We start from the raw sequence: 13,992 nt of genomic DNA, 5'->3' as shown, positions 1-13,992 counted from the left end.
TTTTTTCCTGCCATATATTATTTCCAAACCTATAATTAACTATATGACCGGGCTTATGGTAAGTAAGGCACTTGGGAAAACAGGAAAATTGACACCAACAGTCTCAGGCTTTCTGAAACAGTATCAGGGTAGTCTCCCTACAAGGTGTCTACAATACTCGCATAGCGAGGTTAATCCATTCCGGATTAACCCTCGCTATGCAGAAACATCGCTGAACGGAACGGGGAAAGCCATAGAAACGCATTGAACTTTGTTCAATGCGTTCCTATGGCTTGAAAACTCACCATTAAGCGATGTTCCTCCATAGCGCTGCCATTTTCGCGCCCTCGGTAAGCGAGGGCAGGGCGCGAAAATGCGGCGTGGACCTTCCAGTGGCCATTTTGGAACCGCCGATCAGCTGTTCTCCCCCACTTCGTTATGCGATATTCGCTAAGCGAACCGCTTAGCGAACATCGCAAAGTGAAAAAACTCCATAGGGGCCATCGCTGATTTAATCGCTCAACGGGGCGCCCGTTAAGCGAGGGACCACTGTACTATGATGAAAAGGTCCCATGCAATGAATATCAGTCCAGATTACTCAAGCCAGTCTGCTTTGAAACCAAATGTGATGAGAACATTTCAATAAAACAACCACTCCTGCCATCTCATGTCCCCACTGAATGAATTTACAAACCATCCAAAGGCCCCAGAAAGCTGACCCCACTGGGACCTGCTAGGAAGCAGGTTCTTGGAGAACTGAGAATCCATACATACCAGAGAGGGGAGGCTCTGCAGTAGAATCAGAGGCAGTGCTACATCCCAGTTCCCAAGAACAGCAGCACTTGGAGAAGCATGACAGAATGGCATTGTGTGGATGTGCAAGATAGCTTCAGAGAACTCCTTGGGAATTAACAACTCCATGTGTAAAGCTTCTGCTGTGCTACCAGCTTCTGACATACTGCATTTATGAGTGGGTGGGTGGGGAGCTGCTAGAGTCTGTATAAGATGGCTGTTTTCAGCAGGAGGGATTGTTGGAAAGAACATCTCCTCTTGACTCCTCATGTTCTTGATATATCTTTACTTACCTAGCACCTGACCTCAGCTTGATAACAATCTCTGCCTCTGTGTCTCCCATGTTTTGATGTTTTGGTAGGACTTTATCTGTGATCCTCCAGCTTTGTTTCTCAGGCTTTTGTTATTGGCCTGCTCCTTATCTGCATTGTTTTCTGCCTCTGTTTGTGATTTGATCTTGGCTTGGCTTCTCAGATTCAGTGTTTGTCTGCTCTTTGTCTGCACTGTAACTCTTTGTAGGTCTTTCAAAGGTTATTTTAAGCTATCTCATACCGTGCTTGACATTATCCTATATGGATGGGGAAATCCAGCAATATTGCTTTCCTCTGTGTTTGAGTTTTTAAAACTCCAAATTCCTTTCCTCTGACTATAAAGAAATGTATGAATTTTGTCTGATTCTTTTTTAAAAAATGAACTGAAAATAAAATCTTACATACTTTCACAAGCTTCGATTGTTTTCACAATTGAGAAGACCTATCTACCATGTAGTTGTTAAACACAGGGAATCTGTTAAAAAAAGGGTTGGCAACCTTAATTCAACATTAGCATGATAAATACACAGGAGTTCAAATCAGACTTTTCAGAGTTATGCACCCAGAGCCCCATTCCTGGATGGATTAATTTTGCTTTTTCCTATAATTAGAGTTGTAAAATCCCATTCTTTCCCTCTTGAATATGATATTTTTAAAAATGTTAATGCATTATTACTAAAACCAAACTGAAATGAAATTCCCAACCATTTCCTTGCTCCCCTCCTTTTCTCTCAGAACATCATTGAATGTATTCCTTTAATTCCTCCAATAATACAATCTGTGCAGATTGTCCAGGGTCAGGGGGCCCTTCCCTGCCCACTTAGACATGCTATCCTGTTGCCCCGGGGTGGATGAACCTAGGAGAGTGAGTTATGTTTGTGATTATAGAACTGGTCTGGTACCTGCATCTCCCAACTTACCACTCTTCTCACACTTTGCAGTGTTCCTAGGGAACTCCAAACCCCACAAGGCTGGATCCTTTGAACCAATATACCCACCTTGCAGGGTAGAGCTGCCACAACATCCACAAAAAAGCCAAAGCTCCTGATAGGTAGTGAAAGGCAAGAATTAGATTTGGTATGTTCGTTCATTTGTTTGTTCGGTCGGTTGGTCTGTATCCCATTCCCATTAGTGCCAATGCTTTACTCTGGGCAGTAACAATAAATGTAAGAGAAAACCAAAAAATGAAGAGAAAATCATTTTAAAAATCCCTAAAAACAGATGTCAGACCAGTAATATAAAACCCAGAGCAGGTGGAGGAAAGAGGGAAAGCTAAAAAGGTGATCAGCTAGGGTTGGTGTGGAAAGCTTCCCTGAAAAGCAACATCTTCAATTGTCTCCTAAATATCAACAGGGAGGAGACTAGATGGAGCTCCTCTGAAAGCTGCTTCCATAACATTGGAGTGACCACAAAAAAGGCCCTACCTCTTGTAGAAGATTTATGGGCCTCCCTCATGATGGCCAACTGGAGGAGCCTTGACTGGGATGATCTTGTGGGCTAGACAAAGTTTCTCAGCCAAAATCCCAGTCAGTTGGCTGCAGAATTTTTATGCATTATTAAAGAGAGTAAAAAGACAAAAAGATTTTAAAGGGTTTCTAAAGATACTTTAAAACGACACAACATTGGGAACAAAACAACATTTGAGACAAAGCTGAAACAATCAAGAGGACAGATTAAAAGTAAGAAAATTACACTGTGGCATCTAACAGTTTAACAGACTAGTGTAGAAGCCAGCATAGTTCTCGATTATCCCAGCATAGTTCTGAGGCATACACACACAGGTACCTAAGAATCAAACTAAGCCAACTATAGTGACTTCTGAAGCCCCTTTTATACATTACATGTTCCATTCTAGACACTTCCACCAATCAGACATTGAGTTCCCTCAAACATTGAAGAAAACAAAAGCACTTGATGCACTCCCCCACACCCCTGTTGAAGTCATTTTTCCCACTAAGCCGGGTACTAAGGAACTGGCTAATCTTGGCCTTGAAAATCTCTTTCTCAGGAGATAAGCTGCAGCTGTTACCTTTCCTTCTTACCAAACTACTGACTATTAACAGCTCTTAGTCAGTTTTCAAGGCACACACAGACAAGTCTGATTTTCCAAGAGGAGTTCCAGATCCCATGCTCCCTAAATTCTCAGTTTCTTTACAGGACATTTCTATAACCTTCATTGACCTTCATGTACAGAGGTAGCATGCCTCTGTATATTAGATGCTGAGAGACAAGCCCTAAGGGCAGAACCGTAGCCTTAATACCTTAATACATACTCAGAGGTTTTCTAGAAGCATTCTAGAAGTTGCTACTGTTGGAAACAGGACATGGCTTAGATAAGTTCTTGCTCAAGCTAGGTGTGTGTGTGTCTGAAGGAATACCAGATGCAAATGCATGCCACATCTCTGTGTTTCATCACGTATGTGTATTAGTTGCCATCAGCAACATGCATGTGGATATATGTTTTTCTATACCGATGTAATTTGCAAATAACTATGTGCACTGAACCACCCAATTTTCAATTCTCTTCTGTTCTTTGTACCATTCAGTGGCAATACAAGCAGCCCTGGAATATTTGTAGTTTGGACTAAAATTGGGAGGAAAACCTGCATATGGTAATAAAGGGACATTTGCTATGCTGGCTGTAGGGTGTTTCTGTCAAAGAACCGGGACAAGGCATCATGCCCCACAGACCGCCTGGTTTCTAGCCTAATAGGAATGGCACCAGCAAAATGGAGGCAAGGCAAATACAGATGGGAAAGGAAGAGGAAGGAGCAATTTGGAGGTGGCTCAGCAGCAGCTAACAGCAATGATCTTCTGGAAATACAGAACAGTAAAGGAAGACAAGCTGGCTGGATAGCTTAGAGAGTTAGGAAGCTGGCTGCAGCCAGAGGTTGGGAGTTCAATGCCTGCTGTGCATCCTAGAAGAGCCAACCTGTATGGCCTTAGGCAAGCTGCATGGTCCAAGGGTGTCCCCAGAAGAAGGAAATGGGAATATTCTCTAACTAGAAAACCTTGGAGATGCCATAAGTCATAATTGACCTGACAGCACATAATTATGATTATTAAATTAAGACGACTTCAGTTCTGAAGAGAATTGATACAGGGAGCAGGCGGCTTGCAAAGCAGAAAAGCCATATAGATGGATGTTGGGTTCAAGTTCATGAGGCCACGAAGGAAAGGCAACTTCTGGATGTGAGGCATTTAGCATTTGCTGCCTGTGTTGATTGTTTTAAGAGGCTTGCCTTGGAATAACTGCATGGCAATGGGCACCCGGTGCCTGGGAAGTTTGAACTAAAACAGCCCAAGTCTACATGTACCAAAAAAAGTTTGCTATGAGGGAAACAACCTGCCAACCTAGCAGTTCGAAAGCATGCAAAAATGTGAGTAGATAAATAGGTACCACCTCGGTGGGAAGGTAACAGTGTTCCGTGTCTAGTCATGCTGGCCACGTGACCATGGACACTGTCTATGGACAAACGCTGGCTCTATGGCTTGGAGAGCACCACATCCTAGAGTTGGACATGACTGGACTAAATGTCAAGGGGAACTTTTACCTATGAGGGAAATGAAGCTTTCAAAGTTGTTCTCTTGTAGGTGTATGTGGGTTTGTTTGGGGTTTTTTTCTCCTAAAGCTGAATCCACTTAACCTATCCTAAAATACTGCTGGCTGAGATGGAGAGACCCATTTTGCCATTAGGATCAGGTAACGCAAGAAAAACTGTTCAGGCTTGCCAGTCTAAGAATCTCGATCTGTTCAATTCTGAGACTCCAGGGCTTGTGACAACTTGCAGATGTGTGACTGAACTGATTAACAGACAGGTTGCATTGGTTTCCATAAGCCTTCACTCACCTGGGTTTTGACTGGTGCCTGAGACCAAGTACAACACCAAACAATTTCCATTCTTCCTAGTTTCTGACTTGATAAACTCTTATTCACATGTCGTGGCTGGATCTTGTGCCTTCTCAGGTGGGAATTATTTAATTAGCTTTGTTGTCACATCTCTTTTTCTTGTCTGTAACAAAAGCACCTCTAACCTTAACCTTGCTTTCTCCACAAAGATATGACTGAGACTCCAAAACACGCTTCTGGTAACTGACACCATTATGACTTGGTGATTGCTGGAGAATAGATTATTGATTGCTATGGTCAAAAGATACGGCAATATTTGGAGAATAACCTCGTGCGCAAGAGACACTGTCAGATCTCCTGTGTCACACAAAACAAAACACAAAACACATTCCTCAGAAACAGCACTACCACTGTTTTGCTGAAAGAGGAATAGATACGATTGTCACAACCAGAACTGTGGACAATGACCACCATGCTCAATACTTCTAACTGATAATTTATTTATTTATTTGATTTATACCCCACCCATCTGGCCTAAAAGGCCACTCTAGGCGGCTTTACATAATAAAACATTACAGCTGCAAATCCAGGTTTTCTAAGAGATTTTTTTAAAAGAGAGCACAGGTTGCTGTCCTCTGAAGATGCCGGCCACAGAGACTGGTGAAACGTTAGGAAGAACATGGCCAAAGAGCCCGAAAACCCCACAACAACCATTTCCTCATTCTGCTTCCTGTCTGTCTCTTAAATCAGATTTAGACTAGACTTTGAATTTTCAAAAGGAGAATTGTCCTCAAGCAGTCTTTCAGATGGTGGACTGTTCTCCCTAAAACAGGCTGCTTTGTCACCCAAGGGGAAGAACTGCTTTCACTTCACTGGATTTGCACAGAACTCCGCTTGATCGGCAGCAACAACTACTACCCAGTGACTTCTCATCTCGCCTGAATGACATATGAGAGGTTCTGGCCATGCTTTTCTCTTAGGAAACATTTTGAACTGAATTTGACTTTCTAGGCCTCCTGTGAAGTGGAAGCCCTTCCTTTTCTTCTCTGTCCTTCCTTGCAGGGCTCCGTACCAGAACCAGAAATGTCTGTTTGTGGTTCGGCCACAGAACCACCATGCAGAGCTTGAGTCTCTTGACAAAGCCTCGCTGGGACAGTGGCTTATAGCAGTGGTCCCCAGCCTTGGGCCTCGAGATGTTCTTGGACTTCAACTCCCAGAAATCCTGGCCAGCAGAGGTGGTGGTGAAGGCTTCTGCCAGTTGTAGTCCAAGAACATCTGGAGGCCCAAGGTTGAGGATCACTGGCTTATAGGATGAGACCTGCATGAAATGTGCTGTAGACCGCAAATGTTAAGATGTGTGGAATGTTGTTACTTTAAAATCTCAACTAATGCTTCAAGTAGTGAACTAAGTCCCTCCGTGCAGCCAATATTATGCACACCAGTCTAGTCTAAATCAAGACACGTGTGTTAGATCTTCTCCATCCACATTTATTTTATTCTGTGCTACTCTTATTACGTATGTTTTTCCTCGTCAATAATATAATTGACCAGATGCGTCAGACACTTTCTGGCAATTTAATGGTGTCTAATTAAATGCTTTGGAATAAATTTCCCAGCTGGCCACTATCAACTACTATGCCTTCTACAATATTAGTCATTAGTACAAGCCAGACTAATAATTAAAGCGAACTTCCATGTTGAAATGGAATGAAATGAATGGCTTGCTTTGGTGGAGCTGTTGGGAAAATTGGGCTGTTAGTGGTTCCAATTTGCATCTTAATCATCATGTTCTTCCATTTGATTTTTGGTGTTGTTCTTTTTTTTAAGCTTTCACTGGAATTGGATGAACGCAAGAGTACAGCCACTCATTAGTGTCAAATTCTGTTTTCAGCATCTGAAAAGATTATTGTGGCTCTTGTCAATTGTGCTGATACTGGAGGCATCCGTATCCTAGATCTTCTATCTGCTGACTGTAACGGAAACACTTATTACAGCTGCCATCAGAGACATTTTCAGACAACACAGAATTAGCTAGCCTTTCGAGTCAATGGAAGATCCAGAGTCCACTAGCTGAATACGTTGTGTACAGCTATTGCTCTCCCATTGTCAGGTATGAAATGGCGTACAAACTTCTAATGACCCAGAATTAAAAATAGAAGCAAAAGCTTTAGAGCTGTTCCTTTTGATTACACTGGAGGAGGAGGAGGAGGAGGAGAGGGAGAAGGGAGAGGGAGACTGCACAAGACCAGGTTCGAACATAGCCGATATTGAGAAATGAAGGATGTATTCCAATGTGCGGAATCTTTGTGTGTGTTCTATGACATCAAGTTGGAACTGACTTATAAGATACCCTCATGAGGATTTCGAGGTAAGTGAGATATTTAAGGAGTGGTTTTACCAGTTCCACTCCCCCAGTGGGTTTCCATGGCCGTGTGTGGCTGTACTCTTGCGTTCATCCTAATCCATCACTCTATCCTCTACACCACATGGAAATGCAGAATCCATCCTTCAAAATTCTTGTGGCCCACAATTCTCTTGAGCCCTATCCAGCAGGTTTATTAGAACACCGAGGTAAGAGGCTGTGGAAGCAGTAATCCAAAATATCAGAGGGCAGTCAAAAGTACCCTGCCTCTGCAAGTTCATCAATAGCCACCAAACACTTTCCTATGTATGATCTGTAACTCTGGGTGGCCAAGTGGGAAGCAGCTTGTGACTTTCTGCTGAATTCCAGTGTTTCTACGTCTTTGTCTCTACACAGGGAAAAGAGTACTTCACAGACTGTTGAGTGGATGAATCAAGATGGTGATATTAGTCTGAACTGTATGAACAGAAATTATAGGTGATCACAGGTCTTGTGCGGAAGCTTCTAGGTCACTACTATGTGTCCCTCATCATCATCATCTTCTTCTTCTCTGCAGATCAAAATGCTTTTTAATTCACTGATTGATAGTTATTGAAGAGTCTGTTTAACTGAGAGGTTAAGATTTTACCTGTGCAGCGTAATCCTCTAGGTGTCTACTCAGATGTAAGTCCCATTGCGGTTGGCGCATATCGAATTACAAGTCTAAATATCTTGTGACTCTGAGAGTTGAAGGGAAACATGCAAATGTAGATGGCATTTTTATAGCTTTCCCTTTCCTTTCCATTGCCTGCGAGCTATTTTTTTGTTGATGCAGAGAATACAGAGTATGAAACACTGTTCTCTGTTGCAGTTCTGATAACTTTTAACCAAGGTTTACTATAATAAAAATCTAATAAAAGAATGCACGTGTTTCGATTGTGAGTCCTATACAATGAAATCTAGTGATAAAAGTTGGCCAGAGCAAAATTGTTTTATTAGGAGAGTCAGAACAGATAGGGCTGCTTTTTCTTAACCCTTTTTATACAGAATCAAGGGTCTTCCTTAGAGATGGGCACAAATTAAAAAAACGTATTACCAAATTGGTTCAAAAATCACTAATTCATCAATTCGTATTCAGACAAATCAATGCCCCCATACAAATAACCAATACATTTTTAGAGATTTTTAATTTGTTGATTCCTTTGGCTGCAAATGCCTTCCCCCCTCCCCCCGGGCACCTAGAGATATAAAAATCACCAAGATACTTTCCCTGGCCCTCCTCTACAATATGTTCCCCTTTGGTGAAGATTGGGTTTCCTCAAGCCAGCAGCTAAAGGGTACTTTCCTAGTGAGACCCACTTTCTGGGTGTATAACTCAGATGTCTGAAACCCAATCTTCACCAAACATGGAGGGATTGTAGAGGAGAGTCAGTAGAAGTTTCTTGGTCATTTTGGTGCCTCCAGGTGCCGGGGGGGGGAACCTTCCTGGGAGTCTTTACTTGCCAGTGTATAACAATGTGGATGTTCAAAATCCAAACTTCACCAAATGCGCAAAGCAAGTACAGGAGAGTCAGGGAAAGCTTCCCTGTGAATTTGTTCTCTCTAGGTGCTTGGGGGGGGGCATTTTGTAGGGTTTCAAAGGCAAAAATGAATTGAGAAATTCATTCATTGATTCATCAGAGAGAAAAAACTAGATCAAATATGGGATCGATTGACTCCTTAAAGGAAACCACAGGCATGAGTCTGCAGGAGCTGAGCAGGGCTGTTGAGGACAGGACATTTTGGAGACCACTCCAAATAGGGTTGTAGGTGACTTAATGGGACATGACAACAACAACAATATGTAGTCAGAGATTTAGAACTGCTTCATATTTAGATGACTTATTTTCTCTTCTTTTCATTCCTATGGACACTTTCTTAATAGAAAGCCCTAATGAACACAATGAGATTCAATGTTCAGTAAGGATTTTTAAAATGCTACTTAAGACACAGTCATGTGCACTTGATGTGCTGATAGGTGCCACAGAAATCAATGAAAATCGAGCACACATCAGTTTGTTCGCTTGCCTTAAAAGAGAATCTGGGTTTTAAAGGTGTATGGTGGGAAACAGCTATTTTTATCACACTGCCCGGCCTGTGATTTCAATTTGATAGAGACTTACTTGTGTCTTTTCCTTCCCAGTCTTCTGATCCTATCAGCATTGTGCTTGCAGAGAGAATCTATTGTGCTGTGACCAAACTTCATTTATTTTCAAGTGGCCAACACTGGCCTTCTAAAGGAAATATTACATCTCATCATAGGAGTCATGGCACTGAAGAGAAAGGAAAAATTGTATATATTGAAAAGTATTTTTCTTGGACTAGTGACAAGATATCTTCTGCTGGGTGACCTTTGTCTTCATACACCAAACACAGAAGCACAGAGTCCATCAATGGGCTGAGCCAGAAGAGACACAAAGATCTGGAGGAAAGTGATCTGGACAAAAGTAGTGCAATTATTATTATTATCTTAGCCATTGTTCCACAACAAAGATGTCTCAGGTCACAACCCTAGGCATATTGTTATTCAACTGGAGTACAAAGAACAAAGAAAAGGTCAAAAGCAAAGCTTTGCTTATAACCCCCTTGTTTTATGATGCAAATTACAGCAATTCAGAGAGACAAAAATAAATTGCACATTATTTCCAAAATATTAACATTTTGTGGCATCCACAGATGCATTCTCAAACATTGGGCCAGGGGAGAAGGGAAGGCGGGGGGGTGGGAGGAAAGAGACAGAATGCGTTGAGAGAATAATACTGTATGCAATATATAATTGTATTTAGTTTAAGTGATTTTCAGACATGGATGTTATTCTGGAAAATAAGAATAAATATATACAGCACGAAAAACAAAGTATAACATTTTGTTATTTTTCTTTTATCTTAAGACAGGATTCTAAATACGTCATTGCTTGCAGCCAGAAAACTTATTTTTGGGGAAAAAATGTGAGAGGATTTTATGGTAATTTGGACAGAAAGCATTCAAGTCCTGTTCATTTCCATTCATACAAACAACATAATGCAGCAAGCTCTTTTGTAAAACAGAGTTGATAGGATTTTATGGTAATTTAGACCAAAAGCGTGCAAAATCCTAATTCTTCTTTCTCTAAATCCTATTAGCATAGAAATAGGAGATACTTCTACTCAGAGGTAAATTCTGCCGTTTCCAAGGTAAGTGAGCTCAAGGTTGCCACTTCAGGTTTTTAGCTTTTGACCTCTTGAAGCTTACCTCACTATTCAGGCTAGAAACCTAAATTACCAACAGCCTGTGACTTGAAGAAGGAGATTCTTCACTAGTGTGAGTGTCCTGGGTGTCACAGCAGAAGCTTCTCTCACCTCCCGAATTATGTAAATCAGCTTCCAAGTGACTGGTGCTCCCAGATTTAAACACAGGACTTGTTTGAAATAAGATTTCACAAATTTAGAAAGACTACCTCATCTGTATGTTTCAAAGCTTGCTTCTGTGCCTCAAACTCCCCCCCCTTTTATTTATTTATTTTTCAGATAGATAGATAGATAGATAGATAGATAGATAGATAGATAGATAGATAGATAGATAGATAGATAGATAGATAGATAGATAGATAGATAGATAGATAGATAGATAGATAGATAGATAGATAGATAGATAGATAGATAGATAGATAAAACTTTATTACGGTCAAAAGAACAGCCACAAATAAAACATCTAAAATATACAGATATACAGAAATAGACAAAAATATTGGGATGGAATGCAAAGCAATAGTCGGTTCTGAGGTAAACAACAACAGTGTCAAAGCATCTCCCCTGAAGCAATTCCAAAATGTCTAGCAAACCATGCTCTGACAATGGACGCCCATCCACTGTTAGGATCCTTTTTCTAATGCCCATAGCAGCAGTAAAGAATTTGGCAACACGGTGTGTAAACATAGGATTGGAATCAAGCAGCAGCACATGCATACATTGTTGCTCTGTACAGCTGGGAAATTATTTATTTTTAAGCTGGGGGTGGGGTAAGGGATACAGAAAGTAAGGGGAATGTGAGAGGGGGAGGGTGGGAAAAGGAAAACATAAAATGTACTATCATCAAATCCCGTTTGGTCATGTTACAATATTAAGTCCATTTTTCACCTTTCTACAGTTTGATTGCCCTTCCAGATTCCTATCTGTAGTTACATCTTAGTTTAATTCTATGTTGATCAAGTTCTATCTACCGACTCATGCCATTTATATAAGAAACGCCATCGTTCAGTTGCCTTTTGTTGAGCAGTCTTTCAACACTTCCAAAAGTATATCCATTTCTGCTGCTTCTCAAATGTTCTCTAGGAGCTAATCTTGCTTCAGCACCTCCAATTTCTTCCAGTTCTTAGCATAAAGAATTCTGGCTGCAGTGACTATATATATAACTAGGTAGTTCTTTGTCTTATCTATATTATCTGGTATAATAGTCATTAAAAACAATTCTGGAGTTAGTGGAACATTACAAAGCAATTTTTTTGGTAACAAAGTATTTACTGCTATCTAGTACTGTTTTGCTTCTTTACAAGTCCACCACATACTGTATGATAAAAGCTTCCCTCTTGTGCTTTACAGTTCCAACACACATCTGACACCTCTGTATAAATCTTTGACAGTTTTTTTGGAGTCCTATACCACCTATACAACATTTTATATATGTTCTGCTTAACATTTACTGATTTTGTGAGCTTTATGTTATTTTTCCATATTTGCAACCATTGATCAATATCAATATTATGTCCTATATTTTGTGCCCACCTAATCATACATTCTTTTACAATCTCACCTTGCATTTTAGTTTTGAGCAGATAATCATACATTTTGTAAATTGCTTTTTCATTTGGACCCAACAAAAGTTTATCGAATGTCATTTGTTCTGTGTGAATGCCCTCTATTTTATCTTTTGTGTACCTAAATTCCATTTCTGCACTAGACCACCAGTCTAGATATATGTTTTGTGTTTGTAACTCTTCTTTGGACCTTAAATCACGATCCTTTTCAAATTAATCTTGATATCTTAAAATTTTTGCTTCTGTCATGAGGTTAGGTTGTGTAAAGGCCTCTATAGGTGATACCCAGCCTGGTGTTTTTTTAAGTAAATCTGCTGTATAATCTTTTTCCATGCCTTAAACTTTTGGTAAGAAATCAGGGGGACTATGGCATGATACTGCCTCAGCTTGGGTTTTCTAATTCAGATATTCACAGATGACTTCAGCTTTTGCTTTAAAAAGTATTTGATTCCCCCGTGTACAAGTGGGTGTTTTATCAAGGTTTATCAAAGTTCTTACTGATATTGGTTGAGAAAATCTGTTTGGACAGTAGCCCTTTGTATTACAAGTGGGTTGACCACTCCCCTATGCATAAAAATTCTCTGTGCATGAAAATTGTTGCAGAGTTTTGAATTTCTGGTAAAATGTAGAATTTCTGCTACACAGTAGAAGTACAGAGACTCACACAACAGAATAGTTTCTTGTTCCCCAGATAGTCTATCCATTTCTCATTAACTGACAGTAACTCACTCTGAGATATTTGTAGGAGTAGGAATAAAAACATTTCATTACTTATAGTTATGAACAAATCAGCAGCAAACTAACAAACATGACTTCCAACAAATTTCAATGGAGGGGAACAAGCACTTAGCAGAGAGGTGAGGTCTCTTTGAAATAAAAGTCTGGAAGAAATGATTGGGTAATATTAGAGAGGTAATTGCCCTCAGCACAGAAAAGTATCTCCCTGTCACATAAATTACAGACAGCATGCGAGGTTGCAAAATAAAACTCCAACAAAAATGGAAGTTTAGTCAAGAAAAGAGTAAGTGTGAAATGTATTGACATTTGAATAGTTTACTCCTGCATCTGCCCAGACGTACAAAATAACACTGATATGTTTTGTTTTAAATCATAGGGAAGGAATATGAAATGGTTTGGACCATGCTGTTGCTTGCATAAACCTGAACATTAAAGTTGTACCTGCTACTAGACCAGAATTTAATGCAATAACTAAATATGTCACAAGTGAGGTTTAAGGGTTTATCCATTTCATACACATACATTGGATGGTTTGAGTCATGGAGAGAGAGAGAAAATAAAGAAAATAAAGTGTCATCTTATTCTTCTGAAATACAGACTAGTTGGACTCAGAACTTGGAAAAACTGTGGGGGGTTTTTTGGAAGGGGGGTTGGTCATGCTCACTAGGATTCTAGGTATAAGCTCATCACTTCATGCACAGTCAACTGAACTGTTATATGGCAGATTAATAAGGCGAAGGGGAAGCCATTCTCATAACTTCTTCCTATGTGGATCCTACAGAGCTTAACTATGACAAAACCTGCAAAGATGTGAATTGATTGTTCTTGATTTAGAGCCATGGTTATGAAAACAATAACAGCAATTTGTTCCCAGAGAGCAAGATGCGTGAGTAATCTGTTTACACAAGAACAATGTCACTAACAGTCCCTCTTAGTCCAAAGAGAGATATAGAATCCCTGCTTGCAAAACATGGCATCTGTGAAGTCACAGATGGATAGGCCTGGATGGGACTCCTAGAATCAACAAGACCAACTCCAGGGCAAAGCAGGAAATCCACAACTAAAGCATATTTGACAGATGGCCAGCCAACCTTGTTTAACAACCTCTTTTGTTGTTATGTGCTGTCAAGTAGGAACTAATTTATAGCAA

This window comes from Pogona vitticeps, chromosome 1 (assembly GCF_051106095.1).
Source record: "Pogona vitticeps strain Pit_001003342236 chromosome 1, PviZW2.1, whole genome shotgun sequence".
NCBI lineage: Eukaryota > Metazoa > Chordata > Lepidosauria > Squamata > Agamidae > Pogona > Pogona vitticeps.
The sequence above is the reverse complement of the archived record's forward strand: the minus strand, read 5'-3'. Positions refer to the sequence as shown.